Here is a 16,705-nt window from a genome sequence, read left to right on the forward strand (position 1 = left end):
CGCGACAATCGACGAGAAAAGCGACATTATTTTACGAACTGATCCAACGATAAACATTAATTCCTTATTTAAGAATTGATCGATGGAGATTGGATGATTCATCGATGACGAAGGTGCTGTACGTACGTACACGCTTCTTAACTTCGCCTCCAACTTTTTGAACATCCTCTACGACAATATCATCCCATCTTGATTCTTCTGTTCCTCCTGGTTTGTCCTGTTTCGCGGTGTTCTCTTTTACTCATCCATTCGGTTCGCTTGCTTTCTCTCGTTAGAGACATCGAAGGGTCCTATGGGTCAGTTACTTCTTCGTGGCTGTTTATCGCTAGCTATCGCCGGGATCTCACGTCCGCGGTCTTGTGTTTTATTTCCCTAGGGGGAAGGGCTGGTCCTTTAGAAGGGAGCTTTAATAAAGGAATCGAGCGCCACTTTGTCGAACGCTCGCACATTCGCTCGCGTTCTTTCTCTAGGATGGGCATAAATTCGCGGTGAATAAGCTGCTCGGTGGTTCTTCGCGTTGCAAGAGATGCCTGCAAGGTATTTCTACGAAACGACGATAATTTATGGCGGAGATCGATTTTTCCAGATTCGTTCAGGCGAAAATGGAATCAGACTCGTGGATCGAGTATTTCGTTTCGATAACAGAGGCGTTGGAGTAAAAGATTTCTTTTTACGTATAGATCAGTTGGTCAATGTTTAATCTTCGGATAGTATATGTCGTTTATAGGTTTGTCTTGTATATGTTTTATAGACGGTGTGCATAGTTATTTGTAGCCGAAGAACTGGACTAGATATTACGTTTCCATGAAATAAGTACTAAGAAAGCGTTAAAAAGGGGAATAAAAAGATAAAAATGATAAAATAACTTGGTCGTATAAGAAACACATCGTATCTATCGGATGAAAATTTCTATTATTTCGAATTTGCTAAAATCTATTCAATAGGACGCGCTTTAGGAATTCTTCGAGCGTTGACTACGTGAAAAGCGTTGGGGAAAAACCGACTAACCGGATTAAGGAGACGGTAATAGATGCTGCAGAGGAGCGCGAGCGTAATTTTCATTTGGTTTTTTCATCGTGTACGCGAGCTCCGTCCTGACAAATGGAAAGAAGGTCGACGCGATTGCGAACCTGCTTTCTCTTTCTCTCTTTCCCTCGCTTCGCTTTTCTGTCCTTTTCTAACTTATTTCCTCCCGCTGTCGATTTTCTTCGTTCCACCGTCCTTTCTCTATTTTTACACAGCACTAACCTCCAAACCGTGAGAAACGACTGCGCGAGGTATATGCAGACCCTATCGTCCTTCTTGCTTCTAGCCGATTTTCATCTCGTCGTGGATCGAGGACGTTTCCGCGATATCTGTCTTAATGCTGGTTTTGCAATCACGTTGACATATAGGGTTGCGATCGTTTCGCAAAAGTCCAAAGACATCGTAACGATCCCTCACTTTGACGTGTTCTGTGTAGGCTTCATTATTCGATCAAGTTTGCCAAGTGTTGGAGATTGATGTTGAACGTAGCTCTGCCTGTATCGACGTGTTAATGTTGCAAATTGACGTTGTCCGTTTCTGACGTCGTATGTCATTAATATTACATCATTGATATAACGGGCTGTTACAGTTTGATCCAGTTCTATGTCTTTTTTGATTTGCAAAAGTTGAAAATCATTCTTATCGGAAGGTTTTGCGCGATAGCTGTTCTTTGTTCCGAGAGATCGAACAGTATCGACGGTGTTCTAGAGCGAGTTGATAGTTTCGGATGTAGTATCTGGCTGTCATTATATCGCTACGTGTATTTCTAAATGTCGAGACGTACCTGTGGATTGACAATTTTTGATGTACAAGGTTGTTGTATTTATATATCCCGATAATTGCTAGGAAAATAAGTAGTTATTACAAACCTTCGATTCAGTATACCTCGTCCTTCGCTTCAGTGAAGTCACCAGGCTGTCGATGATGCAAGGATTTAACGTATGTGCATTAGTACGTGCAAGTAGTAGAGAGTACAGAGTCAAACTATGTTGAAGTCCAAAGTTGAGCCGTGTCGATGTAGTTTTTTGCACACGCACTGGTGGATACACAACATACACGCGCTGTTTCGTAGCAGTAAAAAGATGTCGAACATTGAAGTACGAGGTTTTTCTATTTGTAGATATTATTTGTAAACGTTAACGAATGTCGTTCAATTTGAAAAAATATTATCGATGCCAGAATCTTTCAACATATTAGATCTTCCTTGCTTTTTCTTTTCTTTAATTTATATCAGCGTGGACTACAGGGGTCATTCCATGGATAATTTTGATTTATCGAGGTTGAAAGGTGCAAGTAACGTAGATCGAAGTCGATAGTCTTGAATTATAGTCCTCGATACGTGTACTGACTCGCAGAAATCGAAATGTACGTACGTATCTATGCTGTCGATCTTTGATACATCAGGTTACTCTATTTGCACGTAATAATTCCGTTTCCTTATTTGTAGATGTTTCTAATTATCATCAACGATGCAAACTGATATTACAAGTCCTCGGTTCGATACATAGTACACGCTTTGATTAACGCAAGTTGAAAATAGTTGACGTGTTTGAAAATTTGCTGGAAAGCTAGAGCTGTTCGTTTGAAAAAGTTAAAATTGGACAGCTTCTTGGAATAAAGTTTAAAGTCCTTGATGCGATAGCACGTTCTGTGGTTTAAAAAATCTTTTGACGCTTCTTTATTTGCAGTTGAGAGTAGGTGACGTCGTAGATCTAAGTTGAAATTCTCAGACGTAGTACGATAAAAGATCCGTACGGTCTGCGAGCCAAACACGTAGTACTATGTACGTGTTTTCGTGAGCTATACTGGAAGTACCGGTTTTTCTGCTTACCCTCGCGTATATTTAAAAAGCCAGATAATTACTGTGAACTTACGTTCGAAAGTCTTATATTACAATGTATCTTTTTATCTATTACCGAGTCTTCATTGCATTCCGAATTAACATATTAATTTAATTCTACTGTATGCAGACGATTCTAATTAAATCCATATTACGAAAACAAATAGAATCATCTTCCTATCATAATGAGAGCCACCAAGAGAATCGAGAGAACGACCAAAACCATTCTCTAATCTAAATTGTAGTAAAAGTTCCTAACGCGTTTCTGGTAATTACAAAAGACCGAACCTATAACACGTTCCCTTTTGGGAAATACGATGATGATTGTAGCGTTAAAAATACATCGCATATTTTCGAGAATGCTGGAATACCAATAGCTCTGGAAACTTTAGCTGATCAAGAGATAATGTCCCATGTCACCGATCTCGAATCAAAAATAACTGTAAATAACGTCATTGTGAAATTCTGGTGTACCGGTTGGAGAATCGCACAGCGGTACTCGCAACCGAAACGCTTCTATCCGTGACGCCCACTTTCGCGCGACGCCTCTTCGTCTCTATTTATCTATAATAACATTAATCAAATCGTCTTTGTGTTACCTCTACACGAGATTCAGCGTATTCGAGGAATTTCGAGTAGAAAAAGCGGTACGAGTGATAGAACGCTTGACTCGAGAAAATTATTTGCGGATAAATTTAAATTCCCAGATGCTTTATTTCTTGTATGTTTCCGTTAAATTAAAGTTCGCTGCAAAAGAATTTATTTATCGTATTCTAAAACTAAAAAGAAAAGCTGGAACTGAGATACCTTGGAACTGAGACTTTCGAGTCTACATCCACGTACGATCGCGAAAACTTGTCTCATTTTCGAAAATGTACACTCGTATCGTTTTCTCGGCGAACTTTTCCTTCTTCCTCTCTAACTGTTACTCGATTCAATTTTTCCACGAACGTTCCTTCCTCCGAAAAATATCAACGAGAGTTTCTCATCGTCAAACATTCGACGCAGCAATCCTAAATTTCGTCGTTTTGCTCTTCGTGCCTTCGTATCTCTAACGAAATCGATCTTCGCGAACGCAATCGCCGAACGATCTGTTTAACGACAGATTTTCAGCCGTTATTCGGTGATCGTCGACCGCAAACAGCGTATGACAGAGTAAGAGATAGAAACTCGTGGGCGTTGAGAAAAGGGCGAGCAAGAAAGAGAATAGGAGAAGAGAGTCGGTGCACGAGAGTAGCTATCGTGGGACTCGTGACGAGGGAAGCGTGCACCAGGTACTTTTGAGAAGTCAATGGCCCTGATTACGAAGTGCCTGCGCAGGTACTTAGGTCGGTTACAGTCGCTGTTAACCGCAAACGTGAGTCGTCGACGTGGTTTTCGTTTTGGTTAGCAGGATATTCGTCGGCTTTTCGATCTTTCGTGTTCCGTGTTGCAAGAATAGATTCCGTAGCGTAGAGTTTCCGAGAGTTTCTCGTATCGCTCCTGTGAAATATTCTATTCAGCGTCCTATGTATTCCGACGCAGGTGCGACCAACGAATAATTCATTCGAGAGAAATAATTTTCTTGCTCCATTTATTTTGAGTGACCTTCTCGATTTAGAAATTGTTTAATCATTTAGGAGACAGTGCTTGTATTTTTACGTTCTGCTTCGTTCACTCGTTCCTCATCTCTAGCATTGTATCGATAATAATTGTTTCCTACTTTCAGTAGGAAAACGAGAAATTAATCGATCGCAATGTTTGTCAGTTTCTTAACGAATCGAAATAATCTAACTTACCGATACTCCGATACGCCAGCACGAAATTAAAAATAAAATATCTGCAACCAAACTAACCCGAAAGATTACGAAGAATTTTCTTTTCGCGAATACGATTAAACAGATGATAATCGACTTTTGTAACCTCGATCGAGCGCGAAACCTGATCGTTACGCGGAACAAGAAGGGAAACGAAAATGAATTCCCGTTGGCGAATTAATCGGGTTGCGCAAAAGGTACACCCCTGGCCCGTTATCGCCAACTATAACTCAATTTATGTTAATGCGTAGTTAATTGCGCGCTATTTGCAACGAGGCGTGTGCACATCCGTTTTGGATATCCGCTATTGAAGATGATACCGTTCGGCGCGTAGGATTTGCAAAATTACCGATTCCTAGATGCATCCACGAATTCACATTAAAACTTACTCGAATGCCATTGTTGCACGGCTGTTCGAGGCATTCGTAATGAGCCAAATGGATTAATCGGTTTCAGTTTCCCTGCGGAGGATGGATACCTGATTGGCCTGATTAAACTCCGTCTGTTTAACGTTTCGACGTGTGTTTCTCCTATACCTCTGATCACTTCCTACCTTTGAGTCAAAGATCCGTGTGCTATGCTTTATCGGAAATATTTTTCCAGTAGAAAATTTTTGTGTTCGTGCAATGGTTCACTTCTGAAACGAATCTATGGTGTGTAGGATTTTTAACGAAGCAGCTACTGGTCGCGAAATGAACATTTGATACGAACACAAATACGATTAGCACAATCTCTTAATAAACATATTATGATCCTACCGATATGCAAATATGCGTAGATAAATCGAAGCACCAATTGTTTCGTCCTTTTTCCTATCGATCTTGTTTCTTAGCTCTTCTTGTTCGACGAAGAAATTGTCTTAATATGAAAGATCGTATAAAATCAGCAAACACGTAGCCTTCTGTGTTCGTCTCCTATGATCTTCGGTTTATTTCAACGAAGTTGACCAGTCTGGCTTCTGTGGGACTAAATTTACGAGGAGATCGTGCCTCGTCACAGTGAACGCGCTTAATTCGCGGGACAACCAGACGCACTTGTCATCGTGACAACTTGCCAGCGGCGGTCGCAATAAGGTGTCTCCGCGGGTACATTAATTAACTGGCGGCGACGTAACTAGCCAAGTAGTTCCTCGTCGATATTACGAATATTATTTGGCCGGCTCGTCTAGGGAGCTTCGCGACGCGTAAACTCGACGGAGCCGACTCCGATCGATACAGAAGTGGCTCGTTCACGTAGAAACGAAAGCCTCCTATCTGCTGCATGCCCGAATATTCGAAATAAAACTACCTACACCATGAAACTCTCATGTTAGTACCGAAAAGCATAGTTAGAAATCCTTACGTTGAATTTTACGTATATTAGAAAATTTGATATGGAAAATTTTAAACGAAGAAACAGAGTTCGATGGTTGTAAACGAATTTTTCCTGTAGTCGATAGAATAACTTTTTCTCTTTTAAATCAAATGTCTGGGTAAATAAAAAGAAGCAGATTGAATTGATAATAATTATTCGAAAATTCGGTATAGATATGATGGAGAAATGATTCCAAATTTTCTACTAATAATGTATGTAGTCTCTGTCATCTTAAACCGATCGCATCTGCGAATCACTACTCGGCAACCGTACCGATTTTCGGACATTAGCACCGTACAGTCCCATTTAACGAGCCGATAAAACACTAGCGCGGTTCGTAACAATGACGTTTATCGCAACGCCGATTATCGGCGATAATTTATTACCGGTCGATACGGTGCAACCGCCCGTCGTCGATATTTTATTTCCCTGCGAGAGATTGCGATCGACGGAGCCGGTACATCGAAGCTGGTTCACAATGAGGGATGCAGAGGAGATTAGCCAAAGGACTGCAGAGAATATATACCCTAGCTGGCGCGAGTATTTCCACAATTATCATAGGAAACTTGCACGCGTATATTGTCTGTGTTATATAAAACAAACCGTCTTAAAATATATTTTGAAAATGTGTATTTCGGAAAGTCGCAAGATATTTGTCGCGATACCAATGTATTAAGTTGTTCTGAAAAGTTTCTTTCGTTTTATAAGGAAATAATAGACGCACGATGTTTTTTGTTTTATATTAGTTTATTGAATTATGCACGAACATAATAATAGAGATAGAACGAAACGGATCATACCTAATTCAATAAAATAATACAAAACAGAAATTGTTGTTCGTCTATTATCACCTTACGAAACGAAAGAAACTTTTCGGACAACCTAATATTTGGCAAAACATTGGTAATACAGCATGTAATACAATCATTTTGAACGTACAAGTGTTAGACACGTTCATCGAATGTCGAATTTGATGAACATAACGGATAAACGACTGTTTAATTACTTTTGTCTGCGAGAAATTTATACTTGCAGCAAATATCTTGCAACTCGTACATAAATTTTCGGATCTGTTTCGCTAGTACGATCGCAACTGTAGAGTTTCGTAACGTTACTAATGAAATTCCGAAATGTCTCGTATAAATGACGCGTAATATATTCATAACAGGTGTCGACAAGTGTTCCGATAATTTCCCGGTGTAACACAGTACACAAGGATTAAATTAAAAGAAAGAACGCACGTTGACAAAGAGTACGCGAGTAAAGTAAAATGTTCGCCTGTTTGACACGCAGGAGGGGAGGGGTATATCGTACGTTAGGGGGGTAGGAAACGAGTTAAATCAAGCGGACCACGAACCGGTAGAGGATGCACCGATTGTTACGGTAATCCAGCTTCTGGAATACGCATTATGATACGGGTAACAGTGTAACGCAATACTGTTACAGCGTCGCTCCAATTTGCAATTCATCGTTGGCCGCCTCTCCGCCTCTAACAATGCGATCGCGAGCAGAACGCAGCGCATAAGCATCGGACCGACGCCTTTTCAGCCGATCGCCGTGTCCGGTCGTCTCTTTTCTGGGTCGTGTACGATTACCCACCGTTTTCTATTCTCTCCCCTCTCTGCATCTACCCGTCCGTGGGAGCTGCACTTCCCTTTTTTTCTTTTTTCATCGGGATATAGAACTTTTCGTCTGGTAAAATCGAGTTCTGGTGCTGGGAAACTGGTTACAAAGAAGATACGGTAGGAACGCAATTGGGAGATTGGACCGTCTGCGGGGATGAAGGAAATTCTAGTTTGAACCGGTTGGCTACCTCGAATATAACATCTGGATGTAATTAACGATTAAGGGATGGATATGTGAGATGAGTTTAGGGACGGGTGAAAAGGATGAGAGAGATAATTATCGTTGGTGTACGTTTGGCGAAATTTTGTTGGATAAGGTATGAGGTTGTTGCGAATAGATTAAAAGTGTTCGAAAGATGCTGGTTAACTTGTACGTAGGTTGTTTAGAGAGAACGAAAATAGCTACAGAAGGAGTTTCAACACGAAATTTTTCGTGTTCCCAGTCGATAGATTCTAATTAGAGTTGCGTTATTCGAACGAAGTTTATATCTTTTCGTCGGAAGGAAAGCGAAACTTTGGCAACAGCAAAAATGTTAATTGATATTTCGTCCAGTACTCGGTTCGATGATCGTCCCGAATCGCCTGTCATCTACCATTCCCGTCAAAATCGTTTCATATTCAAAGAGTTAACATCGTTTTTGACATAATACGTCGAAATATCCTGGTATCCCGTAAATTTGAACAAGGCTAATCGACATTGAAATCAATTTGTCAAATTTCCATTATTCGTTTTACTCTCGTGCTTCAGCTATTCTGTTGACTAATATATGATATATATATGTATATTACTTAATTCATCTATTCGCTTTAACCCTTTCATACAACATTTGCTTTATATTTTTCACTATGGACAGGAAGTAAGAAGTAGCTCGTGATAAGTGATATTCAAGATCCGACTCACGGATATATATCTTGTCTCCGGACATACAACTTTTATTATTCGACAAACGGGATAATTGCACGTAACGAAAAATTAAGAGAATAATTTAGATAGGCGGAATACAGTGAGTCAATCGATAGTCTGTACGCTACAATCCAACAGCCTGATCGTACGAAAGCACCTGTCGTCCGTGTCATTCGCGTGAAAATCATTGCACGTTCAAACGGTTACCATCGTTTTTGACGTGTTACGTCAAAACACCGTGGCGCAGGCTCGAGCAAAGGTAATCGGCGTCGAGATCGATTCTCGGCTGCTCATTAGGCTTAATCAGTCTGCATCGATGCTGCCAACTGTTGGTCGGATGACACGACGGCTATCGTCCTGTAACTGTACCTACGGGGGAACTCGAACGTTCCTTGTGTGTCTCTCCTCGTCCCATCGAACACACGTATATACACGTGCACACACGGTCATTCGCCTTGAACCTGCTTTACCGACCGACAGATTATTAAGCATATGCATTGTCCATTAGCCAGATCCAGAGCACCATCGCTACCCATCATCTATGCATCACGGCTGGTTGGAATTATGGGCATACGCGACGCATTGTCAGGATTGCACCGCCACCCCCGTCCCTGCTCCGTCGAAAAACGAATGGGATCAGGCGGCGCATGGCCGAATTCGAGACACCCCCGACACAGGATGCCCTCGCACACTGGATTTATGGCGTTCCCTAGTGTTACGTGACCATCGTCAAGCCCTGGCTACTGGGCTCGATCGTAGGATCGGTTTTGCTCTGCGTCGTACTAGGGGATAGAAATGTTTGAATATTGTTCAAATTTAGGGGACTTTGTATCGTTAAAAAATTGGATCGAGTATCGTGGAAAAATTGACGATTTCAGAGATAAGATTTGTTTTTCCTTCTTCGAGACAGATACATATATTTGCAATGATGGATGAAAGAAAGTTTAAGGGCTACAGACTGGTAGGAAAAGATACTGCGAACTGGAATTTTAATTTACGAGCGGAGAAGTATCGTGAAAGTTGCTTTGGATTTTGGGAGCTTGGTTGTAAGGTTGTAAGGTTGTAAAGATAATACGGATAATATCCGAATAATGACGTTTACCTAATTCGAAGTTGAGGATTGCGAAAGAATTTCGTATATCGAGGAAATTTCAATCTTAGAATCATTGCGCGATAGTGTTCGTTCCTATAACGCAGTTAGATTTTAATTCATTATGAGAATACATTTCGATGTATCCGTTTGTGGAGACTATGCACCAGCACCTACTCGAGAATCGCAGGCGTTCATGTTCAGCCTTGGAGTCTCGCTTTCGAGTACCCAAGCACCACGCAGTTTCAACTTGGTATATTGTAACCTTAGTTTAGATTGAGCGTGGCCCAGGTTTAATATACCTGGGGTGCAACGTAGCTTAGACTCGGTGTAAGACCGGTCTAACGTATTTCGTACAGGACTAACTCGGAAATTCCTGAACTCTAACGTAGCCCAGTCTTAACGTATTTTATCTTATCTTAGCTCCGCTAGTCCTTAAACGGTGTTACATGGATTTCGCGTATCGCAGTTAGCGTAAACCGACTGTAATGCCGTATATTTCTAACCGGGTGCAAGTCGTGCGTATATTCTATAGTATACCGTGTAATAGTTTCGACATAAAACAGCTCGTACGTATATAGAACATTTTTATTACAGCATCTTCGAAAGAGACAACAAGAGGCGTAAAGCGATTTCAACACCAAATCTGCTTTGCTTATAAGAAATCCTTTATTTGGACGTATCGTCGCCCACGATGTATTTGTTTTCAACATCCAAAAGTCACTTCGAGTTAGCATCGATATCTCAGCGACTCTACTCGAAAATCATTTCTCGCTTTAGGGAGAAAGCTATCGAAAGCCTACGAGAGAAGACTAAAAAACGAACTTTTTCCGCTTCTCGTGGAACGAGTGTGTACGCCCTCGAAGTATTCCATTCATAGTCACGCACGCTATCTGCCCACGTAAACGTTCGCGGTAATATTTATTCATTTCTACAAACACTACGAGTAACGCGTTATTTTTAATTAACACTGTCACTCACACCTACACCGGTCGTCCGAGATCTTATTACGCTGAAAGCGCAGTAGATAAAGACGGTGTATGGTACGGCGCGAACGAAGGAACGAGTGGCACGAGATATTTAGGTTGAACGTCGGTCGTGCATCGAGAATGTTTGAATCGAGCTGAAAGTATCTTAAAACAGCTAATATCGTGGCTCTGGCGAATAAAACGAAGTCTCGAGGATCGTATATCAGCCGACGAGTATTAAATGTACGATCGTTTAGAACCTCGTAATATTTCGTCTAACGATCCATTAAAGTGATTTCGATGTTCTCGAGTGTTCTTTATTTATCTCGAGGTAGCATAGCAACTTTTACGCGTTTCAAAGATGCGATATCGAACAGAATGTGTATATCGGGTTGCCATATAAATTTGCCCTGTTTCTAGGTATATTTACAGTTAGAGTGGAAGGCGAATATACATCTCGAGGGCATGAAATTTCTTTCGAAAATTTTACTCGTACGTTGCGCCAATTGAAAATCGAATAACTGGTGAAACAAAATGTTTAATGTGGCTGAAATGATAGGAAGTTTAATGTACTCGGACCCAAACGATCGGTAAATATGTAAATGCTGTAAGTACCGTGACAGTGACAATGCTTTCTGTAGTTAGGATACTTGTATTTTCGTAAACTCACTTCCTTCAAAGTACCACGACGCCGTAATATTAACATTCTCGCGTTGTTATAAATATCCAATTTTCAAAAGTATCGGTCTCCTTCTTAAAATCTTCCAATTCTCATCACTCGAAAAACGGAGCTGCGTTCCTTCGGCCTCTCCATTGGAAGAGACAGGCAAACGGTGGAATAACGCGAAATTCTGCGAGGAAATGGGCGCGTGTGGGAGAAGTTGGTGGCGTTGGTAGTCTCGGGGGTAGTCGACGGCGGGTGGCGAGTCGCGTCGGGGTGCCGTGGCTCCAGTGACGTCACTGGAACGTCCGCGTAAGGGGCGGGGCCCCTCGAATCGATGAGCGTCGCGACGCCGGGGGCGGCGACGTCGACGACGAGTGTAACGAGCCGCCGCTCCCGACGCCGACGTCGACGTCGACGTCGAGGGACGGGGATTTCCAGGCCCGGATCCACGTCGTCGTGGCGGAAACGCGGAGCTCCGCGAGCCCCGCGGGTTCTCTCTAGACGCGAAATTCGATTTACGCCTCTTGTCGATGAGAGAGCATTCATCGACTTTCTCTTATTTTACCTGGCAAATTCGGTTTTGCTTTTAAATATCGCCTTCTGTTTTTCTTCTCCTTATTGTTGTTGCTGCCTTTTTTTCTACGAGTGTTATTTCGTTGTTCGTGAAAGGAAAGTTGTTTGGTGATGTCGCACCATGTACTGTAGGTAGACTGAGGAATCCAAGATCTGCGATTAATCTCTTAGTTATTTTTCACTTATATTTAAACGATATCATCGGCTGGATTGTATTATTTTTGAAGGAGATATCGTCTGTTTTACAAATTTTAACGATTATAACGTTTGGAAATCTCGTAGTTGCCTTTAGTAGTACGGTCTAGCAGTGAAAAATTGGTCCACGATAATCTTTAGCGGTAGATTCATATATCAACTTCTTCGCACGACAATAATGGAAAGTTTGGGACAAGGGAGTTGGTCGTTGGGGCACAGGGTGATGAAAATAGGGTCGGCACTTTTCGATTCATTAGCAACGTCGATCATTAGGGGCCCGCTCGTACATGTACACGCGACGAAATCACGTTAAAGCACGATAAAGCGAAATTAAAGGCCTATGGAGAGAGGCTGGTTAATTGAACGATGGATATAATTGATCGTAATTGCACGACGCTCGACGTCCAACGATTCGAAGGTATTTTTTGCGGCGAGTCAAGCGTTTGGTCCGCTGATTTTGTTTGCTTGTACGACTCGTACTTTTGTTTGCTGCTTTAACAAGTTTAATCGAGCATTGGAGAGAGCGTTCTGGAAGTTTGAGTTTGATTCGATTAGTGGCGTAGGTTCTTGTTACGATATTTCGCATTAAAGGAAGAAAGAAATATTTGGAAAAATCGTACGCCATAAGATATTGGAAAAATGCGGCTATTTTTCAACGCATTTCTGTCCTATATTTTATCTTTATTCCTATCTTCTATCTGGTCGATGATGATAAAGTTGCAGCTAGAAGAATTTATTTCTTCTTCTCGTTTCTGCTTCTAAGTCTGCTTCTGTTTCCAAGTTTTTTTTTCATTATTTAATTTGTACTTTACAATTTGTCCAGCTGGACATTTGGTAAATTTGTCTAACTTAATTGCTAAATAACACGTGGATGACCACCCCAAGCGTGATACCATCTTCGGGTTTGACTATTTTATTTCTTTAATGAGGTCAGTGGGGTGTTTTCTTTTCAGTCTTCTTTCTATGAGAGTTCTGCTCGTTTCGGTAGTCAACTGGTTTGGATGTGTTGCCGTTCTTTTCTTTTTCTGCTTACCTGCCGATTTTTCTTCCAAGTCTCTGTTTTCGAATTGTTTGTCTCGAACTATCCTCGAAACTCGAGATTCCATAGAATTTTATTTGACATCCTGTGTCGTTAAACGCCCCATATAAATCTACCCCAAAGATATACTAAACAAGCGACTGTGATTTAATATCAAAAGTTATTCCGAATCAGAATGCATTATCTTGAAACTCGTCAATCGCCAATTATCTAAAGACAAACGTCTTATACACTGTCATAAACTCTATCAAAAGCCTGTTCTATTTGCAACAAAGGCGCACAGAGGGTGAAACTCTGGGCTGACCAGTTGATTATCGGCGAATTAGAGGGTTAATGCTGTCGGCGAACGGTCCCATTCAATGTTTGTTACTGTATTACAAGACAATTTCCTTCCGAAGGCCATACACGGAGCCTGAGATCCGGTAGCCCGATAATCGCAGGTGCATAATGCGCCTAATTGGTAATTAAAGGTCTCGCCAGTAGTGTATACACTGTGTGCTCCGCCCTCTCTCTCCCTCTCTCTCCCTCTCCCTCTGTCTTCCGGAGAAGATCATGAAGCGTCATGCAAACCTAATATCGATGGTATTACACAACGTACATACCACGGTGTCTGTCGGGCCCTGATTCAGACCCCGTCGGTTGATCTTTCAAGGGAAGGGAGAGGAGCCGCGAAAGGCAATTAAATCGCTGGATGGGCCGGGCTAGCGGTTACGAGTAGTCGCTCGTTGGAAATCTGTAATTAGCGTTGTGGGTATAATGGTACGGAGATAGAGAACGGAAGGTCGCTTTTTTCTATTAATCCCTTTCGTGGGTTTAAATCGTTGTAAGGAAAGAAAAATTTGTACGTACGCTGCTATTAATTGTAGCAGGCAATATTTATATATTTTTTCCAAGAGCTTGTTTATTTCCTAATGAAAATAGAAAATAGCTCTGTATCCTCATTCGTGGATGTTTATTCCGAAATTAGTGCAGCGATTATACAAGTAGAAGCCTTAAAAAAAAAGTCTTCATTTATGTCGTCGTAGATTTAGTATACGATGAATTGTGTTGCGCCGAGATTAGTCTTGAACCATAAACGTAAAACGTAGGACCCACAGCTTATAAATAGATAACTAATCTGTGGTAAGAACGTTTCTTTAGGGGTAAGAAACTTTCGTTTGATCTTTCTTTTAAATTATATCCGAATTATTTATAGACAACTTCGAATCGGGTTTGTAACTTTATAATAAAAAAACTCAGCTAAAATGTCTCCGTTTCATCTTCAATATACGACCCGTTTAACGTTTCTTTTTAACGATATCTCAGTTAATTATAGTAACATAGGATTGTGAATCAGATTTGTTCCCTTTAGTCCTGCATCAATCGCGCGACATGGTCGCGACGTAATCACGATGCCGGCGTACAAGCGATGTCGCTGGCTGTGTTCCAAAAATCGGCGATACACGCGTGGTAAGCAACTCTCGAGGCCGAGGTACAGGGGTGTCGTTGGCTCGTTGGGACGAGCATAAATTCCCAGGCACGTTTGCTCGGCTTGGCGCCCGCTGTTTGCACGGCTCTCCCCTCTCCTTCTACGGTTAATTCCCGTTCGAAGCATCGACTGTATCGAATATTGTTCCAGCTATTATCGCAATGAACGCCACAGAGCGGAAGTGTAAGCGATTCACCGTGATCATCATCATCATCATCATCATCATCATCATCATCATCATTATCATCATCATCATCATCATCATCATCATCATCCTGGGCTTCATTTTATATTTCGATGTTCAGTAGTGAATATGAGAAACATCTTGGAAAAATTAAAAGTCGATGGTGTATTCATCTTACTTCATCGTCTTATTTATTGTTTCATCGGATGAATTTTTGTTATTGGGTATTTTTGATGGAGCAATAGGAATTTAACTTTCCATAGGTAATTTGGGTTGTTCGCGGTTTCAGCGAAATTTCACTGATGAATCTGTTCGAAGATAATGTTTGTTCTTTCTGAAAACCCTTTCAAACGTTCCAGTTATAAACTGATCGTATAACAGAGTAAAGACTCTGAAGTAAGCATCTGAAGATTTGTTAACGTTCTTTGAAAGCCTAGAACAGCCGAACAGCCTGGAACAAAGAGAATAATAGGTATGGACATGACGTGTTCGTAACATGTTTTTTGAAGTACGACCAGTTAGAGCAATTATCAGTAATTTTAAGGAAATAGGAAAACAGCCTGTTCTTCGGGTTTTTGTTCTATCCTTAATTCCAGAAACTCGTAATTTACTGCTGTAAGACTCTTGTAAAGTTTCCAATTACAAATATATCGAGAGTATTATCATTCTTCGTTATCGCCGCTGACGAATAGCACACGGTCTATCCGACAAAATTTCATACTATTAACAACGGATATAGCCCTCATACTATATAACATAAAATCAACGAACTTTGTTATTAAAAACATCATCGATATTTCCTCTCACGCGTATAAAAAATCTTTTAATCGGACAGGATTCTGCCAGGTTCACTCGATTATCCACACAAACGACGATACATCGCTTAAACGAGGCAACTCGAGCAACGGTTTTGCTTGTTTTCGAGAAAAAAAACGCAACCTAATTAAGAGCGTTTAGCTGGTTTTAATCCGGCCAGCAGCCGGTGTATAATGGTTTTCCAGCTCGCCACGGAAGGGTTAATCTTTTATTAGCCGGAAAGTGACGTTTCCCTTTTTCACGGGGAGCAGCTTACACTTTTGGCATCGGTCGAAAGACGAGTAACGTTTTTCGCATCGACGCGTGATCATCATGATCGCTCAACTGCCGTGTCCCCTTTACGTACACGGGTCTCTATTCCCCTAATTTCGTCTTCCACCCCTTTGTCCCTTGTCGCGGCGCACCGAGCAGCCTGTTAATTCGCTATTTACACGCGCGCCCATTAATTCAGCCGCCGCTAGGCGTTTAATATCGTTCCGAAGGTAATCCGCGAGGTTATTAAAAAAGCAGCAGTCGAGGGAGCAAAAATTCAACCATTAAAAACGGAACCACCAACCCTCCCCTCCTTTCTTTCTCATTTCTGTCCCTTCGAAATAAAATCCACCGAATAAGCGCTCATTTGCATATACGTGCCAGCGAATAAACAGCACAGGCCCTTCGCGAGTATATATTTTCGAGCGTAGGCGAGCATCCGGACAAGTTTGCGTAGATTGGAGCTCGTGTTCCTTTTTCTGGGCTTGCCTCGGTCGAAATTAATTCTTTCGACATTTTATGCCAGAGATTTTGTTTTCTTCTGTGTTCGAGAATTAGTAGCAGGGTACAGTATTGGCTTTTTGAAGGTCGTGCAATTCTTGATAGCGAAACGTTAATATTTGGGATAAGATTGACCGTGATTGTTATTTCCTTGGACGTTGACTGAGATGAAAAAGAAAATATCGCTACGAGCTTGTTTTTCTTTCTTTTTTTTTTCGAAGATGCATGGTTCCATTGTGTGGTAATGCGCATTTACATTTTTACATTTTCATTTTACATTATACTGTGGTAACGAAGTAACATAATAATTGCAAATGCGTTTCCGACCACATCGCTAAATTTTTAGGTGCCACGAAATTATTAATGGATCTCAATTGGAAGGAATAATCGTAATTGGAAGGCGTGTCAAGT

The 16,705-nt window shown here is 41.3% G+C and overlaps 1 protein-coding gene across 2 annotated transcripts in view; it reads left to right on the forward strand.

Moving 5' to 3' along the window:
• LOC117206165 (serine/threonine-protein kinase NLK) overlaps positions 1-16,705 on the forward strand; it is a 231,398-nt gene that overhangs the window by 30,545 nt on the left and 184,148 nt on the right. The gene's annotated exons all lie outside the window — the stretch shown is intronic.

This window comes from Bombus bifarius, unplaced genomic scaffold (genome assembly GCF_011952205.1).
Source record: "Bombus bifarius isolate JDL3187 unplaced genomic scaffold, Bbif_JDL3187 scf7180000007996, whole genome shotgun sequence".
In the NCBI taxonomy this organism is placed as follows: domain Eukaryota; kingdom Metazoa; phylum Arthropoda; class Insecta; order Hymenoptera; family Apidae; genus Bombus; species Bombus bifarius.